At 48.0% G+C, this 27,029-nt stretch overlaps 1 long non-coding RNA gene across 1 annotated transcript in view; it reads left to right on the top strand.

The window, feature by feature from the left end:
- Positions 1-21,153, top strand: part of LOC130518894 (uncharacterized) — a 60,803-nt gene extending 39,650 nt beyond the window's left edge. Inside the window, exon 3 of the long non-coding RNA XR_008948160.1 lies at positions 20,953-21,153. This is a non-coding gene — a long non-coding RNA (uncharacterized LOC130518894). The remainder of the gene's footprint in view (positions 1-20,952) is intronic.
- Positions 21,154-27,029: the final 5,876 nt, after the last annotated feature.

The raw sequence follows: 27,029 nt of genomic DNA, 5'->3' as shown, positions 1-27,029 counted from the left end.
TAAATAAGGAACCTCTGAAGGCTAGCACCAGCACATCATGGAGTCACATGCCACTTCTCAAGATGAATACTCCATTTTGTGAAACATCGTTATGGTTCCAATTCAAAGTTCGCAACTTGCCTCGTACGCTCCAATTTCCGCTAGGTGTACTTATTCCACCCATTTTTCAAGCATGCAGCGAGCATGACTTGTGTGGACTTGGGACAGCTAGGTCTCCCACAATGCATTTCAGCACATTTCAGTCAGCGACGCCAGCAGCAATAGCAGAAAGCACAGACTTTAAAGTGCCGACATCCACGCGTGAACTCACAAGTATTGAGAAACGGAACACGACTTTTCATATATTTTGCTCGTGAATTGCATCTTTTCCCAGGTTGCTCACAGGTTTGTCACATGTAAGTTATTTTACCCGTGCATGTATTTCGTTCGAGTGAAATTACAACGCGCATTCTATTGTGTGTACATCGACAGCTCGTAACGCCTACGGCGATGCAGCGACGTTCTGGGAGTGAGCCTTTGCTAATTACATCCTCCTTTCACTCTCTCTTGTCATATTGAATTCCAACAATGCGGCCTCGGCTGGGACTGCGGCTCCCTTATTGACAGCCACCGCAGCCGTTTCAAATGAAGCGGCTTGAAATCATCTATTGCCCAGCGGAGTGTCAAACACGTTGTCTGCAATTAAGCGATGATAGCAAATGCAGCTTTAAAACTCTGGGGCACATCCTGTCAGTCCCCGATAAATAAAGTGTTTAGAGTGACCACGGCGTGCGGGGGGGGGGGCTTGGTAACTGTGCTCATGCAAGCGAGGAGGCAAGCGTTAAAACGGTGCTAACGCACTGCCGAGGCACGTGGGGGTACACCTTCGGGCCGAACCAATTCATTTAAGGAAATGGCAAAAGGAATAAATCTGCATCCTGAATGTGATGCAAGATTTGAGGATTTGAGAAGAAGATGGAGTCTCGAAGGCAACCTGATGACTTCAGCCACATCAAGGCAACCTGGAATCAGAAACCCCTCCACCGCCAATCAACCGGCAGAGACAAACTAATTCCAAAGTTGAACCCAAGGCGGAGTTGAAGCAGAGTACAAAAATCAAGGAGAACCCGCGTGGGGGAAAGAGGTGAAGCGGAAAAAACATGGAACAAACTGCAAAGTCCGGGAAGCAAAAGAGAGCCCCTGGTGGCGTTAAAGCGGCGAAATACCCCGGGCTTTCAGACGCCTTTGATTTAATGTGTTTGAGGACCTTCAAGACGCAGCAGAAACTAATGAAAACATGAAAGTTGCCCCGAAAAAAGGACGAAAAACTGACTGCATCATAATGGAAGCTAACAAATACTGAAGCTTATTGGACATATTAATATGTTAAATGGCACCTGTGAGGGTCATTTAACCCTCAGGATAAAGATAATAACAGTGGCACCGGTGTCAATGACGCATGTCAGTAATTGTAAAAGGAACAGGTAATTAAAAAGCAATCTGATCTGGAAAATAAATTCTCGCACATCAAATTTGGAACAGTGACATTTAGGTCAACGAGAACTCTCGTCATTTTTTATTTACAATCTATGGGCCACCAAACCTAATTATAATAATCAATAAAAACCTAACTTTGTATGCTAGCCTCACTTCTGATACGAATATTTATGTAGCAGCCTTTTGAGTCTGCTGTTTAGTATTATTCAACCTTCAAATGGTGTCGCGACACTCCATTTTGGCTCAAATTACAACTTTACGAGCTAGTTTACATGCGCGCCACCACTTTTACTGCCTTTTTCATCAAAAAACATTCTGCCTTTGAACCATGATGAATATTTAGAATTCCACGCCTGGTTGAGATTCAGAGACAAATTTCTTCTTTTCCGAAGCATCCGTCCATGTCTCTTTTGATACAGCCGCTAATGCGACTTGTCTCTCGCAGTGCTGTTTTGTTGATCCTTTTGGGGACCGTTTTAATTCCATTTGATGACTTGGCGGACCCGCTCCAACCTTGGGGGCACCTTATTTGCCAAAGTCTTTCAGAAAAACAAAAGCTTGGTCTTCTTGCTTGCTTGCATTTTTTTCATGCTAATTTATCATTCCTTCATCCCATCGTCTTAAGATAATGAGAATGATGCACCGTGACAGCCCTACCTTGTTTGTGGGAGGGCTTTAGTGAGTAACTGAATAATTAATGCTAATAAACACACCATCTTGTGTGTTGTAATGAAGATGGTTCTGAACTGAAGTGCCGGGCAGGCTTCTTGTCTTGTAGAGACAAAATTTGGAGAAAAGGGAGACGTCATTATATTTAGTCGAGAGCCCTCCGTCCCCCATGGGCTCCACTCCCACATTTGTCCTGTAAGGCTGGATCGAGTGATCCTGACCCCCCACAGTCTCTTAGTCAAGGCAGAAGTAGCGGAATAAAGGAGGCGGAGGTGGGGGAAATCGTCCTTGAAACAAGTAACAGCGGCTTCAAGAGGAATGTGACACACGTCTCCAGGGTCCGACAATATTAATCTATCTGCCAATCAACGTAGCCACCCAGTCCACCGCAGCAGCCCCGGAGTGTGTATTAATTAAGGCGCTGTCACAGCAAACGAAGAAGTATTTGCCGCATAACAAGACAGTATCTCTGAAGTCATTATCGTGGTCACTGTGTGTGCAGCGGAACACTTCAGCGCCTTTACTCAGGTGGCGTTTTTACGATGTTATTTTGGTGACAGCTTTACGCAGGGTAGTTTTACGATGCGATGCGATGCGCCGAGGCCACGACCCATCACCCATCCGCTGAATACCCAACGGGCCAAAATGAAATGAGAAGATGTCATTTTGTTAATTCGCCACTTTCATGTGTCAGAAGTCAGATCCTCTATCAAAGCGGAATCCAAATGTTCCTGTCAAATAATCACCTCTCATCTAAAAATGGGACAGGAGTAAAGGTTGTGGCCCAAATCCTCATGGGGCTAGCTTGAGCGATCACTGAAAATAACGTCAAATGATAACAGCCACGGCTATGGTTAAGCTCTCCTAGAACAAGGTCAGTCCCATTAATTTCCATCTGATTAATTATACGCTTGAAGTCGGCAGTCGAGTGTGTACTGCACCTTCCACACTGATTTCTGTAGCTCATTTGACGATACCGCACCCGGAGGTTTGTTCTCGGGGTGCAGGAAATGAGCGGTAGCCCGCTTGCGCTTCCGCCTCCGCTTCTTTCCGCCCTTTCCGACGGCACGGCTTCAGATCTGATCCTCTGACTGCGCTCCAGAAGAGAGATGTATAATAGACATCCTCAGTGTGTGAAATCCAAATGTTCACACTAATCAGCTGTCAGAATTCAAGTACATGGCGTGCGGCCCTTTTGTTGCTATGGATACGGCCGATATGAAGCGCGCCTCTCTCAAGACAGACATACAGTTTGATCTCATGTAATCACCCAGACTCTCGGCATTTTTCAGCCAGTAAAATAATTTCCGCCGTTACCAACAATCAATCAGAGAGCAAACTATATTCTTAGATTATAATGAGCTCTTAATCTCTTTAGGAATCTGCGATATGCCCAGAGTAATCCCACTTTGATTTTCTAACTGATCAGGGGAGCGCGAGTGTAATCTCGGGTCCAATAGGATTACTTAAATAATGATAATGATTACGCAGCAACGCCAGGCTCAACTTGTACTGTTAATTCAATTGCAACGAGGAAAACCTGACAGACACGACTCGGTTGCACTGATTTGGCGATAATATCGGTCCAAGTGTCGAACGGCGTGATTCCTTCTGAATGTGTTCACGAAACAGCGCGAGGAACGACAAACTTAAAAAACTGGGTCTGACATGAGCTGTTGCTCGTGTCCTCTCCGGGTCTCCGAAAAATTTCCCTCAACAACACTTCAAACGCTTCCACAACACGGCGAGCGTGTGCATGATTAATGTCATTTACCGCTAACCACCCTCGCTTACCGAATGCACGCGCGGTAATGCACCCTAATGCGCACCTCTCTGGGGCTTTAAAGAGGCTTTCAAGTTGTTGTATTCGATTTCAGCTGGGCGGGTTTTTTTCAGTGCATCTGCCTCCGAGTTTTGCTCACCGCAGCTCTTGTCGCCTGGCATTAGCATGCGCGCTAAAGCTGCCGCGTGCCCGATTGAGCAGTCCACCTCGCTGCAATTACTTCATAGCCGGACAGGATTAGTTCACTCTTGCAGGGAAACATCAAATAAGTGTGGATTTATGGCAGGGCTTCTGCCTGTTTTAGCTCCGATGCTAATGTATTATGGTTCTACAAGATGTACGTTGCAGTGATGAATCTGTTTTTATGTGCTTCGATCAGGACGATAACTCTGCCAGGACTTTGCTGTAAAAATCTGTTATATTTCAGTCTTACAATCTATCACTGAAAGGCAATTTATTGCAACTTTTATCCAGCAAAATTTGACAGGAATTCAAATTCCAAACAGAAACTTTTTACAAACATTTATCGGTTGTAAAAAAAACAAAATGAAATGTTCCTGTGTGACATCCCTGACATCAGTCTGACAAATATAAAAGGGCATGAACTTGGCTACAGAAATTCGTTTATATGATTATCCTTCATCGCCTATTTGAAATGAAGTATTGCTGGAATGTGTCTCTGAAGTCTGGTTCACTGGACAGTCCGTTTGCAGGAGAACCACCACAAGGTTCACTTGCAAGCAACCCAAGATTCACATTTTCAGATGAACCAGAGTTCACACTCAGGTGAGGTTTCACACCTGCCTCAACAAATCGGACTATCCGTAGAACTCTATTTAAAGCGAACCAAACATGATGTGGGATTGCATAGTGCACCTTCAAAAGTCCCATGGCACGCCGACTCTTTGGATGGGTAATATGAGATAATTTTCCCCGTGTGACTCCATGGCAACGTCTATTTCTAACCTCTCAGGGACAAAAGAGAGGCTAGCAGATGAAAGAGGGACGGATGTGTAATGAGGATCTTTACGTTGTTGGAAAGAACGTTCATGTCACGGACGTTGCAGTGTGTCACATGATGGGGGGGGTGGGTGGTTTTTGTAGAAAATAATATGGGACATGTTTTTGGACGAAGAAAGACAAAATCTATTCCAGCCGCAGCAGTCAATGCAATCTACAAAACAACAGAGCGAGGGTTGTTAACAAGAGCTGGTGCCAAAGGGAGATCGAAGGCAACTTCGGAATTGTCACACACACCACCAGACATTCGCTTTAAGACACAGAGGCGGGCTTTTTTTACACGCGGAGGCGAGACCGCCGGGGTTTGTTGTCAAGCTATCATAAAGACAAAGAGCCGGCCTCCTCTGGGGAAAGGAAGTCTGATCAAAGCAACGCTTTGTTCCGAGTCAGGATTGCTTTTTCAACTTCTTAAGCTAATGAACAGTTTACGTTGCCTAATGAAGCCGTCGGCGGCTAATGAAGTCGAAGTTAGCACGCGCTAAGAATAGCGCCGTCGACGCTATAAAAGGCCGCCATCAGCTGGGCGTGAAGGAGAAGGGAGAGAGCTTTTCAGTCAATCTGCTGTCCCACCTAAGAGAACAAGCTGTCAAGGGTCGTCAGCGTTCAGGTGTTTCTCGGATGGTTTAATTCCTTCGGTTCTTTTATGGAGGTGGGAAATGTCAAACGTAGACAGAGCGTACGCTCTCGCCCTCCCCACATGCTCGCCGACATGCCTGGAAGCAGCCAACCTGCTTCCTCCAGCTGTTGCCCTATTGTGGATGCGCAATAAAACACAGCTGTAATTGTCCATTAATCTAAGGTTGATCAGCATCCATTACTGCGCGTTGAAATTACACCCTTGTCACGATGGCTTCATTTATAAGACGTCTACGCTCATAAGGGCGGAGCTAATTCCTCAGACAGAATGAATAATTGGCCAGCCTGTGCATACAATTAGCTTCAAATTTGTTAGAAATCTGGAATGTGTGAGTAAGTTGTTAGCATAGCACAATCAAAGTATGATAAGCACTTTAATATTTAACACTTTTACTGTGCGGCTTTGATTAGATTTTCTGTAAATGTACACCCTGAAAATGAACAGCCTGTCACGCCTGTAATGGAAATGAAGTCAGATTCTTATTATTTTTTCCCTCCTCCCCGATATTCAATTTCATCTGCTCAAGGGCTAAATAATGACACCAGCGGTCTAACAAGACCACAGTGATGTTTCGCAATTATAGCTTGACGAAGCAGTAGCATGCTAATGTTTTCCATGAAGGCAAGCAGATGTGCGCTACTGAAGAGATATATTTGACAAAAAGAAACTTTTTAATCACTATTTATGCTACTTCTGGTTGCTTTTTTCATGACTTTGAATTTTTTTTCCCCCACTTTTAATCCGCAAATGTTCTCACAGCAGATTTTTGGCTAAACTGTCGCTCCTGCAGCGACTCACCATCTCCTCCTGCATATAATCAAATCCAGCCTGTGCCGTCCTACACGCTGGCCTATGGGGACCTCACAAATCACTTATGGCAGAGAGACAGTTTTACTGCAGCAGTAATTTCTCCTGTATCACAGAAACACACAGCCCGGCTAAGACCCTAGCCGGATAGCACTGTTGCTAGGAAACGCCTTGGTGGCAGCTCTATTTAATAAGCCTATTTGACCTGATTAGTTAATTAGGAGAAGTGAGCAAGTGGGGGAAATTGTTGTTAGCATCATGGACTCGCTCAGACTCATGACCTGGAGTAGCTAGCAGAAGATGGATGTTTTGAAAATCGCCTCTTCAGTTAGCGTGTTTTAAAAGAATAGAGGAGCAGGTCAGAGGTGTTCATAAGAGGTTGTTGGAAAATATGTTTATCCCGGAGCCGATACAGCGATGAGAGGACGAGTACGTTTTCAGTGAGGCTACTTGGACTGATGCATTTGATGACGCGGACTTTAGCTTGTGCCAAAATAAGCTGATTCATCAGTGATGCAAAAACACACATAAACTTTACAAGGACTGACAGTTCGCAGTGTCAGGATTTAGCAAGTGTGTGTTCGCTGAGGCACATGCCACATGCTCAAGCTTCCCAACATGGATATCCTGTCCCAACAGGAACTCCATGTTAGCACCACAATACACCTGACCATTTTAAAGGCTCTTTCTTCTTGCTTCCAGGGCAGCAATAAAACAAGTAAATGTCTTTTCCAGGCATGACTGGACAGTTTTGAGTAGAAACTGTCCGAAGTTGTGAGGAACTACAAAAAGTCCAAACACAAGATACTCTGCTTCTACAGTAATTTCACATTCAAAGATTCCGAGACGGGCTGAGTTTAATTTGAGCTCACTTGCGGCTGATGCTAACCCTGTTCTGTCTGAGTAAACTAGTCTCAACACCAGGCCTCATCGTTTGGACGTCATGATGTTTTGATATTATAATGTGAAACATATTGTTAAATAGACGGCTAATTTATTGTGAACTTGTTTCATTTTAACAAATTTGCTGGGGATTATGTCAAATTCTCGTATGCTACGTGCCATCGCGTTGGTGAGCAACAGGAAATCCAGGTTTTATGACCCACAGATGGACTATAGTGTCAAGTCTGTCTCACAGCTACGCACCTACGCAACACGCGACATCCTCCCGCCCTTGTACTTTAACTCACCAAAGAGCATTTAATTATATGTAAATATCTCGCCAAGCATGACTCGGGTTCGGCGGTGGGCTAGAGCCGCCCCTCCTCCGACCTCCCACTGAAATATAGGACGGAGAAGACTTTGACTTGTGCCAGAATGTGACCTTTGCCTCAGAAATGGGAGCCATTGGTAACCCAATTAAAAGGAAATGTCACGCTGGTAATTGCGTCTCACAATGTGAATCATCTGTGCACGGCGGCCTGTACTGAATCCTGGGGGTGGGGGGCACAAGATGATATGTGGCACTGAAGCCTCCCCGCCTGTCCCGTTTATGCTCTACCCAATTTTCTGTCCCCTTTGAAGTCATCGCTTGTCTAACTTCTCAAGTATATATATTTATTAAAAAGTTCCAGCAGTTCGGCATCTTCTGATTTCCCGTCAAATATTTCCTTGCGACCTGCAGGAGAATTCAAAGGCAGATGTGTGGCAGGTGTTGAAATAAGAGACATTTGGACAAAATGTCTCAGGAGGCAGGAGGAATGTGATCAGCCTCTGAAATTGCCTCCCTGACATTTGATTCGGCAAAAAATGGATATTTCGAATTTACAACAGATTTAGCTATTGCAATTGGACGGCTCGTGGACTCGCTATTAACGCTAATATTTTATATAAATGCGCCGGGATCACGACCGTGAAATACACGACCCTGAACTCAGCGTCTTAGTGAGTTATTAGACAAGTTGTGCACTGTAAATGAAAAATCAAATGACCTCTTCTCACCCCCACATCCTTGAATTTCTCTCTTTGTGGGGACCTTTATAGGCATAATACATTAGCCACCCCGTCCCTCTTCCCATAGCCACCTCAACTAACTCCTCAGCCCTAACCCAAACCTAAACCAATCTTAACCTCACTCTTAAAACCATGAATTAACCCTCAAACAGTCCTTTGTGAGGACCAGCTATATGGTCCCTCTATGAATTGATGTCCCCACTTTTCTGGTAGAATAAGGATGTTGGTACTCACTATATAGTAAATGTAGTATCTGACCCGTTCTATGCAGGCTTTACGTCTGTAAGGCCTTAATGTGTTTAACAGCCAGCCTAAGCACCATATTAGGACATGCTCCACATGTGTGTCCTGTGTCTTCTTCCTTTATGTAAAAGGAGCTACTAAAAGATGACACTGGAGCCTGTGGGCCCCTGGTTGTTCTCCATATGAGGATGTGTAGCATGAAGCATCTTCAAGTATTCCCTTTTTTGGTAATAACTGAACGCTATACTATTGGGGTGGCCATATTGTATAGTGTGAGGTCATCAGTAAAGAATGTGTTTACTCGACTGTATAAGAAGGAGGTGACGATGAAGACACCTCGGAGTTCTTCACCATCGGGACCGCGAAACCTCCCTCGGACAATCTGCAGTGTTCGATTGATACCTGACTGTTCTCTCCAATAAACATCTTTGATAACCAAGTCGGTGTCTGCGAAGATTCCTTCCTCATCAACACATCTCGGCAACCACCAGGAGAAGATTCACAACATAAATGTGAGGAAACTCACACACACACACACACACACACACACACACACACACACACACACACACACACACACACACATACATCCTATAGAACAGCTCTGATATCACACTATACCATCTCCAGGCCTGGTATTGTCCCATAAATGTAAATGTTAAAACAGATTCCGGCACAGATGGTTGTTCTTCCTCCCCTCTCCGCGTGGCAGATGGGAGGTCTCAGCCTCGCAGCCCCCCCGCATTCATTTCCTCTCTCATTCCCGTTGTAAATCAAAGCTGGCAGATTCCTCCCGTCTTCCTCTCTGCCTCTCATTTGTTAAACCTTATCATCGTCACACCGCTTCGTTAATTATTTGAAAATGACGCGCGGCTCCTCCTTCTTGCCCGGTTGATGTTTTAGTGTTTCACCGGAGACTCTAAAATTCCGGCGCTGGTAATTGGCCGGTCAGGAGAGCAAACCCGGGGTGCCTGCGGAGCTCCAGAACCCCCCACTCGTTCTGTTTGGAGATAACGCAGCAGCCGGTCATTGTTTCGCCGTATCTTGTCTGGTGAACGCGGCGTGGAACAGGCCTTCGGCTTGTTGCCAGGCTGAGGCCTCGGCATCGCTAACGTTCGCACGTCTCCCCTTTGATGGGATTATCTCCCCTCCATTATTGGGGAAAGTTGGAGAGCCTTGCAATGCGGAGATGGCTCCTTTCTCACACATTGTTCCAATCTATAATTGCTTCTTTTCAAGAATTTTGTGGGGAAAAGGTTACGTCTGTAAGTCTTTACAGACGTTTGCTTCCTGACTGGATTATCAGATGAGCTAGACAGGCAAAGCAACACTGAACTCTGGTCAACTCCGTGTTTGTAGAGGGTTTTCAAGGATTCAGAGCTCCTTTATTGTTTATTCTCAATACTTTTTCCTCTTACTTTTGAAAAAAAAAACCACATTCTGAGGATTTGCTGGAAAAAATCCTTGCTCATTTGATTAAAACTAAGTAGTTTGATGCCCGAGGCAGGTGTCAGGAAGACTGTGCTAAAAGTGCGTGTTTCTCATTATTAATTCAGCCTCCTGGTTTTGGTTGGGAGGAGATTATAAAGCACCTTATGCTAACAGCTAAATATAATGACATATCCGCATATGTGACAGTGGCAGACGCTCGTTAAAATGGATTAGAGTGTAGGATATCTGCGGCCCCTCTCTGCTTTAATTAACCGATACCTCTGATAAATATTTAAAGCCGTGGCAATGTCATCGCCGCAGAGGCGGGCACCCAAGGGTAGTCTGGAGGTTTTCAGGAGTGTTTATACTTTTAAACTAGCAAATGTCCTAGCTTAACGCTTTAACCACGCTCAAGGAATCTTTTACTTGCTTCAGCTCGAGTTCTTGAAGTTGGAATAATTTTCAGAGAAAAGCAACCGTATTTATTTATTTACAGCGGTATGCTTACATGTGACATTGGGGTTAGCCCAGGCTAAAGTGCTAAATGATGCCAGGCGAGATGCATTACCAAAGGAGCCCGTTGAATCCTACGCTAATGCTATTGCTAATTCAGGCACTTCCCACTGTGAGAGCAGTGACAGTGAATCCAAGCTGCACGTTTCAGTAATGAGCTACAAACGTGTGGAACTTCAGAGATAATGAGCTGCATGAGCAGATATTCTCCCTAGCACTCGGGTTGAGTATTGAGTGGATCCACTTAAAAGTTCCATCGGGTCATTGATTGGACCTTAATTTTAAGTTCGGATCTATGAATATATGCTAATTCAGACACCAGTAGGAGTGGTTCAGTGATATCCGATGTGTAACGGCTAGGTCATGCTATAGGCTAGGCTGCTTGTATTAAATCCAAGTTGAGGTTATTACCGACTTAATCCTTCCACTCCGTGACCTTCCACAGTTCAAATATCACCGGAGTGATCAATCAGCAGAAGCCTGCATTTAATCTATCACAGAAATGAAAAGCTGTTTATTCTGGCTAAGCCTCCGACTGAACAATCATCCTATGGCCTCCATTAGCGCTAGCAATCTCTCAGCATAAATGTGAACCGAAGAGTTGATTGAAGATTAAAAATTGAATAACCGCTAAACAAAAGATGCTGCCAACTATAGCTTCATTAAAAGGCTGTTAGATTGTGAACACGGTCATTTAGGAGAGGAATATTCCCCCGGAATGGTCCCGGATCGCCGTCGGCAGTGGGAAATAAGCAGAAAGTGGAGGTTTGTTTGACTCCGTTATCAAGATTTAGAGCAGAGTTTTCTCCATATTGTAAAGCAGACCTAGTCTTTTTTGACAACCTCCGCATCCGTCAGAGACTCTCGGAACCCCACCGTGAGCACATTGCGCTGCAGAGGGCTCGTCCTCGGAGCACTTATGGAAAGTTTGAATCCATCAGGCAGACTCACGCCGTTCTCACATCTCCTCTCTTATCGCGCTGATGAATGAGCCGGCATCAAATCCGTTTTTGGGAGCTGCGAGACATTTATCAGTTTAAGTGCAGTCGACCGCGATTATTCGCTTTAAACAGAGACGGATTTGACATTATCGGGGAGCCGTGCACCCATTTTTACCGTTTAGCGATCACTTATGTCCCCCGTGTGGAGTTTGTTTCGGCACATTTCACCCTTCAGGTGGGAGAGGAAGCACCTGGACTCTGCGGTTGTTGCCGGTTTAGGATGAAACCGTCGTGTTGAACGTCTGTCTGCTAATTTCCTCAGTATGGGGTTGTCAAAGGTCAAAGCTCAGCAGGACAGAATCCGCCCGTCTCCATGTGTAATGGCCTATTCGAGCACGGATAATTTACACAAGAGATTCATGTTAACTTTGGATAGCTAGCTAGTTAAATACTCGTCAACACAAAAGTCGGAACACAAGCTCGAAACGGGATATTCCATCAACATCACCATCAACAATGATGACAATGACCATTTTTAACAGAGGAGTTGCCAAAAAACACGTCAGGTGACGTCTATGGACCCCACATATTTGACTTGGAGGGAAAAATCGGAAGTGTTCCGTTGACGTGTTACTTACTTGACTGATTCCAGCCTTAATTGAGCCTCTTAAACAGTGATCCAGATCCCATTTGCTGTAATGACGATAAAAGCGGAGCTGTCTGGCGCTAATGTCTCTGGCTCTGCCAGCAGGTAGCGAGCCTCTGTCTTCTGTGATGTCAGCGAATCGGCGGAAGGGTCAGGCCAATTAGCCGTGAGAGCAGCACTTTTAATATCATCGGGAATATTCACGTCCGAGGTAAGAAGGCGAGCAGTTGTCACCCCTCTGATCCTGATCTGAGAGAGATCGGTTCATGGATCAGTGGGTCGGTTCAGTCCTGGTTTAGACAGCAGAACAACCCCGCCATGATGGAGTTAGCGTGGAGCCACAGGTAGTAGCGTAGAGCGAATTTTCGACTTCCGAAGTTCCAACCGTAACGCCACTTGAGGTTGGATTTCCTACATGGAATGTCGAAGGATCCTCATGACACCCCAGCTGACTTTGGACTGTGTAATATTTTTGTGTGTTAGCCCTTCTCACTAGTTTCTGTTGCGCTAACACAGTCGCGTATCATTTAGCCTGTTTGCCTTGAACTCAACTGTAGGTTTATAGAGGCACAATGCTAAAATTTGTCGTTTAAATAATCGCAGAGCTGCCTCACGAGGCGATAGCTCAATGCTGACATTAGCTTGGCCGCCAGTCCTCCGATCGGCCCTTCCTAAGGGTAACGCACAGATCCAGGCAGATCCCGAGGATCTAACGCGGCAGCGCGGGAAGCTACGAGGGGCCATGTTTTATTTCTAAATTCGAAGTGACGGCACCACCGAGCTCCAGCGCCTAGCGCCCCTATCACGGCAGATTGTATAATAGGTATCCATTTGTCAAATTAGATCAGAGGCTGATATTGGAAGACTTTTCTCTCTCCTGCGGGATTCTATCAGGAGGAGAGGAGATTTTCAATAGGCATTAATGCATCTCGCAGCCCGGCGCTGCTCAGCCTTCCTAGCGGGCCCGACGATCTGCTGTGCAGGAACCATCAGGAGAGCTCCTCCTTTATCTCCCTGCTCTTCCTGCCACCTTTGATTTCTTCTCAGACAGTCTTCACATGGCGGCTTCTCCTTCCGATCGTCGTGACCCACATTCGGGCGTCTTATGGCGCCGAGTTTGGTGGAAAAAAGGGGTGTCGGTGGATAAAGCGTGCCTGGATATTTAAGGACTGTTAGCACACGCTGTGTATTATAGACGTCTTTGAGGAACCATCAATCAGAACTGCAGCTGCCAACACCAAAACGACTGTTAAACGTTAGCATACTTCCTAAAAGGCTACAATAAAGTCAAGATCACATGTCTATATTTGTCTCATTTGTAGTGAATGAAAAATAAATTAGCCTCTGAGATGTTTTTCCCCAAGTATGGCCATTACCAGTGGTGAATAAGAGCATATTAACCCTGACTTTCATAACCCGTGGCGAGCTGTCAGTGTTGAATTGTTCATTCTGCTTTGATGGCTTTAATACGGTTTCATTTAATTAGTACAGGAAGTGGACGCCCAGGGCCAGGCGCACGCAAATCCAGAGACGGGGACGTTTTTTTTACAGTTAAAGGTGAACGAGTCCACAGCGAACAGACACAAGCTAGCCTACTCCCTATACACTGCTGTATGAGAGCAGATAAACCCCTGGACATGTTTAGAGGACCTAATTTCATATGATGACATGATTGGCGTCACCTTTGACCTTCAGTGTCACCGTCCAATCAGATGATCTCATATTCAATGTTCCTGAACAGAAGCTACTGACAGGAACACCCACGTTGCCCTCAAAGAGAAGGGCAATATGCTCTGTTTGAGTCCACACTGCATAATTATAAAGGAATAACTTTAATTTATGCAGGATTATCAGCTGGGGGGGGGGTGGAGCTGGACAAACGGCTCAAGGTTTTAAACCGCGTGTAAGAATTGCCAAAACGTGCACATTTACTGGAAAGGTTGAGCTCATATGAGGGTGCGGTCAGCAGTGGAGCGAACCACTGAGAGGACGGTGAAGGTGGCTCAACCCCCCCCGGGAACACGGCCTTTGTCATGTGGACTTTGCATGGTGTCCCCGTCTCTGAAAGGGGTGTCTCCAGGGACTTCCTCCCAAAGTCCACGGACATAAATTTGGGGTCAGGAGAGACGGCAGCGGCACAGTTCCTGCCCCCCTCCAGCAGCTGTACAGAGGCTTCCGATGGGTTTCTGATCCTGAAATGCCACCTGGTGCTGGAACAAGAGTAAATAATTCCAGAATACAGATTTGGATGCGTCTGCATCGATTTAGGCTGGAAAGAAAAGTGGTGTGTGGAAGAACAAACCCTGCAGATCAATGCTTGGGGAAAAGAAAAGCGAGAGAGAGGCGGAGGCCGAGGGCGCTGCAGCAGCTGAGCCACCACCCATGTTTATCCACACACGTCATTCAACAGACAGCGGGTGGGGGCTCAGTTTGACCTTCTCCCCAGTGCCACCGGTCCTCTGTGCACCCATTACAGAGCAGACTTATTAAATTGAAGTAATCATCTTTGATTAAGTACAGACTCGGGGCTTGTGATACAACAAAGACAAAGGTCATTCCACATAATGCGATATGACATGCTAGCTTGAGCCGCGGCCGCGGCGTTCCATCGCCGCGCACATCCGTACGGGCGAAGGGGGGAGCCGGGAGAGTAATTGCACATCATTTATTTAGACGGCTGCAGATACGCCCTGACGGTGTCATGTGGATGCTGGGAAAGTTCTCATCCTCTTATGAGCGGAAAGGCGCCGAGACTTTGTGAAGAGCCAACACGCCGCAGCTACGCCGGCTGCAGCGAGCCATCATCCGGATCACTGGAGACGTTCTGCGAGCGTCACTTTTAAGACGTTCTCGTAATAAGCTGTCAGGGGCTGGTGAGCTATTAAATCAGCATCTGGGAACGGTCTAATCTGGGGAGCCGCTATTGTGCGTTTTAGTCTGCATAGCTCAGAATCAGAACGTTGGTTTGACTGGTTTTTGGGGGCGGGGCAATGACCTGTAACACCTTGCACCGTGTGATTGTAGTCTAACTACGACTTAAGTTCTAAAGTGCGTGTGAGCATGTTAGCTTGACTGAAATCGAGGCTTTAACGCCGAGCTAGCGTGGGGCGGGATGTTGTACGCATGCGCTAGATGTGCAAAATCCAGACCTGGAATCCAAACAGAAGAATCTGGCTCCATATGGTCAAAGCGAAAAGTCGCTACGTACAACTTTACGTTGCGTTAGAGCTTGGTTTCTAGCTAGCGAGCTTGGAATTGACTATTGTTGTCTGGGGCTTCGTAGGTCAACCTGAAGAGCGTCAATCGCCCATCACAATGGGGACGAGGACGACGGTCCAATTAAACGCTGAAGAACCCTGCGCGCTAGCATGCTAAGCGAGAACTGAGGCTCCTTACTTCCTGACTGAGAAGTGAGACCAAACTCGGCTTCTTTAAAGCAATTTCTTGCTCTGCGGTGATGCGGCGGTTGGGTTTTATCGCCGGTCTTTGTTGAAACACACGAAAGACGAGTTTCCCGTCCCGCCGAGCACTTCTGACGTTGTGGAAACGCGGCAGCGAGACGCCGACAGCAGAAATATCCTCGGCCCTGATGTTGAGGGCCAGTTTCCCTTTAATGACGCCGTGTTCTCGGCTTCGTCTGCTTGGTTTTGGGGACTGTCAGGCTGCCCAAAGGAAGATCTGAGCTCTTCCGGAGGAACAGATTTATTTTTCATACCAGGGCTGCTCGTGTGGAAGATTCTGGAAGATTCCAGTGATCGTGCTGCTGCTTCCTTTTATCATGAGTGAATAGCCCTCGTTTGCTAACGAGCCCGGTCTTGACCGCTCAAGAGAGGTGTCTTAACGATTCTTTTGGACAAGGTTTGACTTGAGTTGCAGTCGAATATTGTCACGCCGACGACTTTGAGAGTTCGTTACACAAACAAGCTCATTTGCGCATCTTTTTGTGTTTTCCTGTATTTGCAAAGCTACTTACGGGGACCACGAGGACGGCCTTGTTTATGAGGAAAGGAGGACGATAATCTGAATTGTTTTATAATCCGGAGCGCCGCTGCTTCCCTTTTCTCTCCACAATGATGGGATTCCTTTCACTCCGTGGCTCGTGGGCCCGGACGTGATCTCACATAAGCTCCTTTCTACCAACAGATCTTCATGTTGGCTTCTGTTGGAAAAAGGGGGCCTAGAGGTCAGAGGTCAGCGCCAAAGTGTAGAACCACATTAAAGCCAGATAAAGTTCTTAAGACCCAAAAACTAATGAGTTGTTTGGCTTTGATGCCTGAGCTGTTTACTAAATCAAAGGGTAGAGCTGCAGCTGCAGGTTAGCTACAGTTCATGTCACCTTTATTTATACAGCGTCTGTCACCATCCAGGAGACAACACAGGTGATTTACCAGCGCTCCCACCGAGCTTCATGCAACAGCAGCAGGAGAAAGCTAACCCTAACCCTAACCCTATCCCTAACCCTAACCCTATCCCTAACCCTAACCCTAACCCGAACCCGACCCGATCCCAACCCGAGCCCGAACCCGAACCCGAACCCAACCCGAGCCGAACCCGAACCCGAGCCCGAACCCGAACCCTAACCCTATCCGAGCCTAGCCCTAACCCGAACCCTAACCCGAAACCCTAGCCCGAGCCCAACCCGAACCCGAACCCGAACCCGAGCCCTAGCCCTAACCCGAACCCTAACCCTATCCCTATCCCTACCCGAACCGAACCCTATCCCGACCTAACCCGATCCCGATCCTATCCCTAACCCTAACCCGATCCCTAACCCGAGCCCGAACCCGAACCCTAACCGAGCCAGCCCGAGCCGAACCCGAAGCCGAACCCGAGCCCGAACCCTAACCCGACCCGAACCAGAACCCGAACCTAACCCGAGCCCTAACCCGAACCCTAACCTAACCCGAGCCCGAGCTCCGAACCCGAACCCGAGCCCGAGCCCGAAACCCGAGCCGACCCGAACCCGACCCGAGCCCGAACCGAGCCCGAGCCCGAACCCGAACCAACCCGAGCCCGAACCCGAACCCGAGCCCGAACCCAACCCGAGCCCGAACCCTAGCCCGAACCCTAGCCCTAACCCGAACCCGAACCCTAACCTAGCCCTAGCCCTAACCTAGCCCTAACCCTAACCCGACCCTAACCCTATCCCTAACCCTAACCTAGCCTATCCCTATCCCTAACCCGAACCCTAATCCTAACCCTATCCCTAACCCTAACCTATCCCTAACCCTAAACCTAACCATCCCTATCCCTATCCCAACCTATCCCTAACCCTATCCCTAACCCTAACCCTAACCCTATCCCTAACCCTAACCCTAACCCTATCCCTAACCCTAACCCTAACCCTATCCCTAACCCTAACCCTATCCCTAACCCTTTAACAGGAAGAAACCTTTCCTCACACCAGGCTCAGAGTTCTTTGGACATTCGGTTAATTGTTGCCTAACCTCTTGTTTTTATGGATAAATTAGAAGTAAATAGCTCAATAGTCATCACCTGTAGTCACACATGTTAGCTAGCAGGAACAAAAATTGACATTGAACGCTGGGACACTGGGCGACTGCAGGGGTCCTCCGTCCAATTCTCCGATGGATCAGAGCTGCTTTCACGGCACGACGGAGCCAATATAATAGCAGGAAAGTGGTTTTCCTGTCGGACTGCAATAGTTTGCTAATTCGGGCTAAGTGGACGCTAACCCTGGCTAAAAGGTCAACGGCGTTAGCTGCCGCGATTGTTTTTGGTCAAATTAATTGATACGAAACGGTCGAAGCAATAAATCGTTCCTGCTGCACTAATTTGGAATTTCACACATGTTTGGTTTTAACAGCTGAGTTTGAAAGTGTGTTCACAACACACACACACACAACACACACACACACACACACACACACACACAACACCAGGACCTTTGAGGGCAGCTCCTGGAATAAGAGCAGCTGGTCCAGCTCCAGCCCATAATCCAAACCTCTGCAGGCTTATTGAACAGCTCCGCCCCAACGTGTGACAGGTGTTGCTGATAGCGGATGTCAAATGTTCCGGGAGCTTTGAGGACTCATCAGACCCAAGTGGAGGTGCCGCAGTCTCGGAGCGCTGTCATTAAATCCAATTTGTGCGAGTGTGACGGACGGCTCGGCGCCGTGGGTTTTTGAAAAGAGAACATTTAGAAATGGCCGTTTTCTTCATTAGCCGCCATTGTTGTGACAGTCTTCTTCCAAATTGTCTGGAATAGCTGAGCGTTGTGTTTGAGGACAGGCCGTGCTAGGCTAATTACGGCGCTAAAAGGCAGGATTGCTTGAAAAATGTCGACAATACGTCGCTAAGTGTGAGCGCACACATCAAGGTCCTTTTTTGTTGTCGCTAGTTATTTTTGTATTGCAAATGGGTGAACAACTGAGATTAGTAGGATTAAAAAAACACAAATTCCAACTTCCTCTTTTAATACGAACGTGTATTTACCAGCGAAAAGTAAAAAATTGGAGAAGGAAACAAGGCTGAAGGGCTTCAGCGCGAAGGCTGGCGTGATTCTTCAGTCACGTTGGGAGCTAACAGGAATTACGTGCATAAAGAAATAGGGGGAAAAGACTTCCTTTCTTTCCCGATCCGCCACTTTATGTTTCAGTGTAGCTCCTCCATCGAGGTCCAATTGTGATGATAAGAAATGCAGCGCAGGAGACGTGTCCTAAATTCATCCGTCCTCGGGGATTAGCAAGCTGTTCCTTCTACAGTCTGGACAGAGAAGAAAGCTTCCTGGAAAAGGGAGGAAAAAAGATCCACAGAGAAGAATCATTTTAGTTTTTCTCTTTTTTTTTCCTGCCTGAAGAAGCTTCATCTCGGGAAAAACCACGCCGGGTCCGCGGTAGCCGCACGAGCAGGTACGCCGCCGGAGTTTAGCCGCCGCATTAGGACGGGATTATGGACCGCGCTGGTTTGCTTTAGCCCGCTTAGTTTCCGGCCGCGCCAGAATCCTCTTCATTTGCAGAATTTCACAGAGACGCGGAAGTGCCGCTATTATTCCGGCAATATTCCCAAACACTCCCGATAAGGCCAGACGTAAGCCCGGAGCAGCCGCTTCCATACATTAGATTTAATGTAAATAGATTGAGCTGTACTTGCGGGATATATAGCGTGTGTTTGCTCAGTAATGACCGGCGCCGCTGGTGGTGAACGTCGTCACGCCGACAGCCGCCCGGACAAAAGATGTTTTTATCCATTACGAGCCAATTTCCAGGATTTGAGCGTCGCTTTGGGACAGTTTGGGAAGAAGCTCCTCTGTTTCGGCGCATGTGTGAACGTGTTCTGTCAACTGACGACGGAGGGGGGGGGCGTGAATTCTGCACGTGTTCGGATCAGACGGGGTGTTTAATGAGGACGCGGACTGTGCTAAATAAATGTGAAAATAAGCCCAACAGCCTCTTCTGAGGTTTTATTTTAGAGCGTTTCACACAGGCGGGGATGAGAAGGGTCCTGGCTGACGCTGGTGAAGCCCTTGAGAACGCAGCAGCAGCAAAGGATTGTGGGCCGGGGCACAGCACAGGTGATTATCGTGTTCCCTGCGAGTTGTAGGATGGGCTTAAGAGTTTCTCCTCAATTAAGATCATCAGAGGCACACAAGGCGCCTCTGAGTGTTTACACGTGTGAGTGTGTGTTGTTGGACTTGTTCCATCTTGTGTCTCCGACTAGAAAACTGAGGACACTATTGCGAATTTCGGCCATTTTCTCTGTCTTCAAAGTACCGTTTAAGGGTTGAGACGTGGTTTTAAGGTTGAGATGAGGGTTTGGGTCGGGGGGGTTGGGGTAGGGAGGGCTGCACATCTCTGAAGGTCCCCACAAAGATAGGAATACGAGGATGTGTGTGGTAACAACAACGGTCACAACAGTTGTCCACCCCCTGCCACATAAAGCCATCATGCTGTGCTTGTGGCCATCATGTCGCCTAAGCCAATTAAAAATCAATTAATCAGCTCAAAGCCCCGGCGCTGGCTAATGGACGGTGTGTGCTCGGAATGATAAGGCCGGTCGCCGGCGCCGATGCTCACGCAGCGCCGCGCTCCAACATAAGCTGCGTCGCTTTCATCTGGCAGATCTGGAGCAGACAGAAAGTAATTTGTTCGGGGTTAAATGTTAATTAGCTCGCACCTCGTGCTTGGCTCACAAATGAAACATTTTGTAAATGTTATTTTAAACGTTTTCGCCGGGATGAGACACCGACTTGTGCATCTGTCCCTGCAAAAGCGGAGCAATAAAAAGAAGAGCGGAACACAGGTCATCACCACATCCTGTAATAAAGAGCAACAGGATAGAGGAAACAGGCGGTTTGAGAGGGTTAGCGGTTAGCCTAGCACTACGACCCCCCCCCTTCCCACTGCCTCTGCTCCCCCTCCTAGTGTTCAATGATAAAACATACATGATAAAATAGCTGGAACATGTAACCCGTCAACCCGATGACTCCCTGGTTGTGGCCCACACTGACGACAGTCGTTAGCGGTTAAACTTAGCATGGAACCTACACCTTTGAGGGTTCTATTTTTGCCCTACCCGCATGTTCTGCACTGACAATCGAACAACTGAACACCGGAATTACCCTGGCAGCCTTCCTGCTTATGAAACCTCCCAATCACATCGTTTCCTGCAGGGTCATCCCAAATTGAACTGATGGGGGTTTAAACCGTGATACTTTTTTATGTTTTCCAACAGAAACCCCCTGAAAACTGTGTGCGTGTGTGTGTGTGTGTGTGTGTGTGTGTGTGCGTGTGTGTGTGTGTGTGTGTGTGTGTGTGTGTGTGTTGTGTGTGTGTGTGTTGTGTGTGCGTGTGTGTGTGTGTGGCTTTGGAAGCTGATTGGCTCTCCAGGGAAAAGTGACATTTCATGACAGCGGCAGCAACAACAGCAGCACCGGAGAAGGTGAAGCCGAGCTTCCACGCTAACGGCAGCTCTGGCGCCTGTTCCGACTGTTGCCGCCTTCATATAACGGCAGAAACACACCGTTAAAGCCAGTTCCCGATCATCTGGATGCTTCTCCACGATGCATTTTCGGTCTTCACCCTCCCTTCAGCTTCGTCATCCTCAATCCGTCAGCTTCTTCTCTTGCTGCCACTCCGTGTTTGGTCTCTCGCCTTCTGCCCCGGGGTCACCGCGGTGATGGACGTGCCGGCCCGCGCCGACAGTGATCCAAGGCGCTTGCAGGCAGCCGGTGGTGGCCTCTGGCCTCCTGTCAACTCCCATGACAGTACAGAGGGCCGCACCACGGGGGGAGGGGGAGGAGTCAAACCGATGCAAATGTTTACTGGTTTCCTCCCAGAATCCCAAACTAGTGGCGCCGACGTTGCCGCCCCTGCAGACAAGTCGACTCAACACCCTCAGATGCAGAGAAGGAGCTCACACGCACCCGAACGCAACACAATACTGAAATTCTCTTCCCCGTTTTACGCGTATTGGAATCGGATCCACGGTGCGGCGCCCTCTGACTCCCTCGGTTTCATTATCAGCTTTTAACAACTGGCTGTGGCACTTTTACAAGTCCTCGCAGCATCGGGGCCTCTCTGACTGAGACTAACCTCCACCCCCTGGTGGCCGTCGGGAGTAGTGCAGCGTTTCCATATATTGTAGCATTGTTCCCTGGAGCGGAGAGAGCTTGGCTGCGCATCACTGAGCACCCGAGCTCATTCAGAAGAGCGATATGGCCTCTGCAGCTCCCTTTTCAGCCCCATCAAACACCTGCTGAGTTACAGTCCTCCAAAACCGCAAAGCGCTCGCACCTTAATTACAAGGTGCTCGTCAAATTGGGCTGAATGGTTTAAGTCACTGGCGTGTGGTGAATTCACGCACGTGTTGGCAGGATTACATACTGTGCAGCCCCTGATCATACATATGCAAATTCTCCCTCGTGATCCCAGAACATTGAAAGAATAACAGCTAGCATCCGCCCCAGTGAAAGGAGCCGATACCGGCCCGTGTAATCAGTCGGCTGAATTCAGGGCGAGCGTGAAAGAACGCGTCTGCTCTGGGGGTCGAGCTTTTTCGGTAAATATTTGATTGCGCGGCCACGGACGCCTCTGCGAGGAGATGTTTTTTAGGTCAGCTCCGAGATCCCTCTCCGTCGCTCCCAGCGTGAACCGCGGAGGACAGTGTGTGATAGGTGGGGGGAGATTTGTTTGAAAGTTGCCCTACTTCGCAGAAAAAGACGTCAAGCGCGAGTAAGCAACCGCGTCGCCGCAAACGCACGCGCCTCCTCTCGCCCGCTCCGTTTCCCCCCGCAGGGTGCACAACCAGTACCGGGCTTTCATCCGCTGTTGCACAATGTGCCACCCTCCGTGAGAGAGCGGGGAAGTTGTTTTTGGTGATACACACCAAGGAAAAAAGTGTAAAGGTTTTCGTATATGTGCACACGGTGCTTCGATGTGTGCTACTTTATGATCATAACAAAGCTAATATACTCACGATGCGATCGCTGCGGTTATCAGATCCAATCAAAATACTCTCTACAAACGTGCCGTTAGTCTGATTTAATTCGTAAAATCGTAGAAAACGGAAGTTGCACCACGACGTGAGCTTGCAGCAGCTGCGTTTCGCCTCTTTTTCGGCTCTGTCGGCTCCGGCTTTAGCAATGCTAATGCTAACAACGTGGCCGTCTCCACGTTTAAGAAGACAAGCCGCAATTTTTAGAGAATACCAGGAGGTTTGAGACGAACGTCACATGTACGTACATACGTAGTCCATCCGAAAGAAATCTGATGCTTCAAATCTGATATTACAATTTTCGGATAGTCCAATATTGGATCATTTGAAGGCCTCAGTACGACTCGTGGAGACCCTAAAACATTAGGTGATATTTCAGGTACATCCGTAGTCTCGCAGTTAAAATGACAGCGAGGCTAGCTATAATATATATGTGTCTTTTACGTCTACGTTGTTCCCTGCTTCAGTTGGACACAAAGAAGGTCGCCAGCACCTCTCGAGCAGCGTGCGGTACGCCGCAGTCATCACGTTGCTAAGTAGTCGCGCCTCCCACAGACTTCAAAGTAAATGGAGCGAGAGCGAGCGAGCGCGTGCGGAGACTGGCTAACCATTTGGCTCCGTCGGTGAGGGCTCACCTGGGACCCAGTTAATGGGAAATCGTTATGGAAATCCAATCAAATTAAAATTAGAACCACACTCGTCGAGTCCTGAGCTGAGGACGGGGAGAGGGGATGTGCCTGATTTGCATAACCTAATTCACCGTCGTGCGGCGTCTCTCTCCGCACGCTCACCTGATGCGTAAACTCAAACGAATAACCGACAGCAGCGAGGGGACGCGGACGCTAACTTAACTCGCGGCTTCGGCCTCGTATATGCTTTGGCGCCAAAATGAGGCTGATTCGCCGCCCGCCGACGCGTGAAATCTCCCCTCAAATTTACCTCATTGTCAGGATTATACTAATAGCTCATCTGCATGGGAGCCAAGCTGCAGGGCTTTGGTTCTCAACCCAGATTGTCGAGTCTCAGTCATCTGATTAGAAAGGCTTAACGCCTTCACTCTGATACACGCTCGCTCTGAGTGCACGTGGGTGTAAGTGTGTGGAAGTACAGGGAGCCTTTTGAATCGAATCTCGTCATTTCGCCTCCATTAGCCTCAGCGGCTCGTTTGGCGACACGCACGTGAAGCTTTGATGGATTGATGGGTTTCTTGTTCGAGTGCTTTGGCGTCTTTGTTTTAGCGGGGACGTGGGGGGGGGGTGATGGAGGCGCCACTCAGAAACCAACGTGCAAAGTCTTTTTCGATTAAAAACGGCGTTATTTACCGAGGAGCCGTTCTTGATTCCAAACGTAGGAATTATTTTCGGTATTAGCATAGCAGTAAAAAACGCACGGATAGTTTAATTTAATTAGCATTTTGAAATTGTTCCTTTTATTGTTTGTTTTGTGTCAATTCGTGCCAACAAGGAATCTTTATCTCGGGATTTTTTCCAGTTTCTCACAATAGCAAATTACCATTTAGCCTCTGTACATCACCTGACTGTAGCCGACTCGGCTACTTCAGAGCAATATTGGATGCTAATTGAACTCGGGGTGCAAACTTCGTTGCGGGTGTGTTAACGTTATGGAGAAAAAGTTCATCGCTCAGCGTAATGAAGCCATCTGCATTTAGATTGTCCGTTTTCACTTTCGGGTTTCATCCGAGCCTCAAATGAGAGCGCGGCGAGCGACAAAATATGTGGAAAATGACGATATTATTTTAGCAGCATCGGAGTGTCTTCCTGCTTTTAACGCTTTTCTGAGGACCAGGAAAGAAAATGTGTATGGCAGCCTGTGTGGGTGCTTTAAACGTTGACAGGAAACGGTGATTTTTCAGAGGAAAACACGTCCTCGGCCTCTCCGGTGTCTAATTATACTCAGACAGCAAGGTCAGCGTGACTCAGACAGACGATCACACACCTCTGGACACCTTCATCCTGCACCCAGGGCGACACACACACATCTGAAGTCGATGTCCTGAACCCCCGGGAACTAATCTCCACCAATGATTAACCTCACATTAGCCAAGCCGATGTGTTGTCATCTGGAAGTCTGAGCCTTGAGGCGCCACTGAGCCGGCCTCATACAAACGCCTCATTAAACAACGAGGAAGCGATCACAAGCGCGGCGGCGGCGTCGCGTGAGGTGACACAGAAAACAGGAGACGTTTCGGCGACGTGCGTCGCCTGCTCTTCGATCAGATGCACCTGTAGCGGCCACCTGATGGAGGTCAGGTGCAGAGCCCACCCCCTCCCACCGGGGGCAGCGTGGAGCAGCAGCAGCCTTATTTCACAGGCTTTTTCGTTCTCGGCACATGTTGGCTGAGCTTATTTACGTTATTAAGGTGTAGAAAAGTGATCAAATTTGGCACAGTTACCATCTCCGGCCACCAGGAGGTGCTGCTGCACCCTCAGCGCCCATTTTTCTGCCTGGTGGGGCAGAAATGGCTGGAATTGAGCCCTGGAGGCCTGGATCTGGGCAACCCTGATCTACAGGATCAAAGTTTGCTCCAGTTAATTCCCAGCGATAACACACACTTTGGTGGTGAGTGAGAGGTTTGGTGCGATAAGACTTTATCAATAGTTTGATTTTAAGAAGCAGAACCTTGAGTTTTGCTTTATTTCAAGACCTTAGATCTTGAGAAATCTCATTTTTCTTTGTACTTCCTGGCTCCTACCTTCAAAGGGGCCCGTTCCTTTCCAGTCACCACATGCAATGACTCCATTTGTGTCGTCGTTGAGCTGGTCAGACGTCGCCAAAGCATCAAATAATGATGAGGAGTGAAGCCCTCTGTGTCACTTCGGCTACTTCTGATGGCCCGGTGCATCAGATATGACACAAAAGGGCTTTGCTTCTTTTTTTCCCCCCTCAGAAGTTGACGCATGTCCAACCTGTGACCAGCACATCATTATTTGATGAGCTGGGAGCGAGAGCGTGTGTCAAACACCACTTTTCGGAGCTCCGGCGCTGTTGGAGAAGGTCGGCTCCTGCAGGACATCTCGCCAGTCGGGCGTCTTGGCTGTTTTTTAAAGATAAATATTGTTTTCTGGGGTAATTTCGAGGTACCGGTAATTGCTTGGTTGATATTTGCTAGCGCTCGGCTGATAATATATACGAGCGGCCCCGGTCTTTATCGTGCACGCCCGACGGCCTCTGTGAGGCGGTTTTATGCGTCCGGCGCCGCCGCAGCGCCTCTTTTGGCCTTCGCAGAGGTCACAGCTCGTATCCAGCATCATATTTTAGGTGAGAAATTTCCCCAATAAAGCTGCTTTTTACTGCCGTCAGATTGTTTTCTTGTAAAATGGTGCATTGACTTCATTCCCCTCCTGTCCTTCTGAATCTTATTCATTTGCAGATGCCCGCGTGCGTGCACTCCTGCGCGCGCACGTGTGTGTGTGTGTGTGTGTGTTAGCTTGGTGACGAGAGAGAGAAAAAAGCGCCTCTGTCGGGGGGGCTTCTGTAATGTATTGTAACCTTCTAACAGGATGGCCTCATCCTGCCTCATCTGTGACAGAGTCAACAGCTATTGTGCGTCTAAGTGTGCACGTGGCTGCGGCAATGTGCCTCAGCTCAGGGGAGCTAATAAGGTTAGCGGAATGAAGTGTCACACAGAAGGTCACAAGTTCATACTGGTGACATTAAGACATAGGACCTCTTTACCCGGCAGCAACCCCCCCCCCCCCCATCGTTTACGTTAGCCGACATTTTAGCTGAGACAATGAAAAACAACCGTGAGTGGAAGCGTGAGTAGCTAGCGCCCGCAAGTTAGCTTCGCGACAGCTGAAGGACGTTTTTGGTCGTGATCACTGGATTTTGCTGGCCCTGCACTTTGAGCAAAACCTCCTGTAGCTACGTACGTAGCATTCGCTGACATCACAATGAAGTGGTTAACACCAAATATTAGGTCAAAGTTATTACATTAGCTAATTACATCCATTTGCAACGGTCAAATTTATGACCTTTTTTGCCCGTGGGCTTCACTTGACCTTTGACCTTTTGGGCCAGCTGCGACTCCTTCCTCCACTTTGGCTGCAACAATCATCCCAAAATAAGAAAGAAAGAAGAAAAACGTCCATGAAATCCTGGAGGGACTCGCGATAAGCAGCTAATGAAGGAGAAACAAATCCGCCATCTTTTCCCTGTATTCCCAGGCCAGAGGGGACGTGTGACTCCATGTCTTCCATGGGCTCCTAGTCCGTCGGGAAGACCTCCTGTGGTAAACGTCCAGGTGGTCGTTGCCAAGGAGCCTCCCAGGCAGCTGGACTGCAGAACCCCCAGATGTTCGGGTGCGTCACCCTGTTAGCGAGGGGCGCCAGGCAGCGCTAATCCTGGTAGCGAGAAACACATAAATACACCATCAACCGGCTCATGTTATCGCGCATGCGCCGATGATGCTTGTTGGTTATCGCCGTTTCCTTG

Source organism: Takifugu flavidus, chromosome 22, assembly GCF_003711565.1.
Source record: "Takifugu flavidus isolate HTHZ2018 chromosome 22, ASM371156v2, whole genome shotgun sequence".
Classification (NCBI taxonomy): Eukaryota; Metazoa; Chordata; class Actinopteri; order Tetraodontiformes; family Tetraodontidae; genus Takifugu; species Takifugu flavidus.
Note: the sequence above shows the minus strand (reverse complement) of the source record. Positions and strands in the feature narration are given on the sequence as shown.